Source organism: Platalea leucorodia (genome assembly GCF_965183815.1).
Source record: "Platalea leucorodia genome assembly, chromosome: 6".
NCBI lineage: Eukaryota > Metazoa > Chordata > Aves > Pelecaniformes > Threskiornithidae > Platalea > Platalea leucorodia.
The window spans coordinates 46,235,551-46,237,390 of record NC_138828.1 but is presented as its reverse complement, the minus strand read 5'-3'; positions in this window follow the sequence as shown (position 1 = coordinate 46,237,390).

The window sequence follows — 1,840 nt, the reverse complement described above, 5'->3', positions numbered from 1 at the left end:
TAGGAGGTGACAGAATACTTGTAAAATGTCTAAGCTCTATTGACTGACTTGAATTAGCATATTGCCAATCTGCTATTCACTCAATTTTAGAGAAGATTACAACCTCTATTTTAGATGAACCCTGTTGTCATACAGGGATAGCCTAGGGAAATCATGCAGTTTACATAGAGAGAGCTAACTTATATTGCAGGCACTAGTTATTGGGGACGTAGGACAACTACAGTCATCTATTCAGCACGGTAAGCAAGGAAATATCTTAACAGGGAAAGTGGTAGGGGCGGCTAACATGTTGCTGCTTTCAACTGCTTCCCTCGGTCTAGAAGTGTCAATGATGGAAATGCCGAAGCAAATATATACCAGATGACTCATTGCTAGAGCTGTTAAAAACTGACTGTGCAAGATTAGAGCAGTGACCGTGCAGGATTGGAGAGCCGTTTCAGACTCAGATACTGAATTACTCTTTCTAAATCTGTCATGTAGCTAGATTTTAAATAGTTCTAGATTTATGAAAATACTTCAAAATGGTTTCGCTCGGGTTGTGTCTTACATTTTCTGAAGTGTGTGGAATATTAGCCATGCAACTGCCATGCATGTGCGGGAATTGAATGAGGATTTGCCTGTTTTTTGTTCAGATAACTCATAGAGCAGTGCTTTTCTTAAATTGACATAACATGGAGTTGAATTCAGAGCTGTTCCTGATTATGTTTGTTTACATAATATTTAGCTATCACTAGCATCTGGATTCATCATGGTAACAAGTAGATGTATCCTTTTTCCCTACCACACCATGAGGTGAGGCAGGAAGATATTCTTAGTTCTGTTTTACAGATTAATCTGATTTTTTATGTAGGAAGCCTATGGCAGAACCAGGAATTGAATGCCGGTCATACTCCTCATAGGCACGCACTTTGCCCACACTGCTGCTTTCCATTTGGCACCGAGAGGGTGTTCCATTTGTCTTAGATACGAGAAGAGTGATGACAATGACAGTCCACATAAGGGCTACCTAAAGGGCAGGGAGAAAAAATGTAGCTACTGCTGCTATTTCAAGTGTTTAGTACATTTTGTTTATAGCTCTGGTCCACAGGCAAAAATGCACCCAGAAAAAGTTGTATTTTTTTTTATTACGTTACCCTTTAATCAAGTGTAAATGCCATTTGTATTTGTGTAGCATACACAGCCAAAGCCAGGAGCCAGCACTATTGCAGCTATCTTCCAGACAGGTTTTACAATATCGCTCCCCTCTCTCAGGATAACTTCTCATCACTTCACCCTGTGTCATTTCATGTATTTCAGAAGGCCCAAAGATGCATTCTGCAGTGGTCAATTAATCTCAAACACAAATCAAGAGTATATGGTACATTGGGGAGCTTTGTTTAAGGCACAGGTATCTGATCCTGTTTAAAAAAAAAAAAAAAAAAGTTGGAAAACTTTTAACGTAATCTGTAAAACCAACAATAAAGGATGTCTCTGGGCTCCTTAAAGTGATCTGACGTGAAGACTGCAGAATATGGCTTTCTAGAAAACAGTCCTCAGAAGTTACACACTTAAAAAGAAGAATTCAGTGAATTTTGAAATTACAACTAATCTTATCAGGAAATGTTTGCTTCTCAAACCACACATGCAGAGCGAGGCCTAACTCTCTTCTGACTGGTATTTATGTTGACATTAGTGATACTGGTTTTGATTCTGCACTGATACGAGAGTACAAATTGTTGATCTGCATTTCTCTTAATTTCCAGTTATCCTCAGTTCCCATCCTCAAACAGATACAGAACAAAGCCTCCAGGCAGACAGAACATGTTTTTTCTGGAATAGATGAGTACATCTATTAACAAGG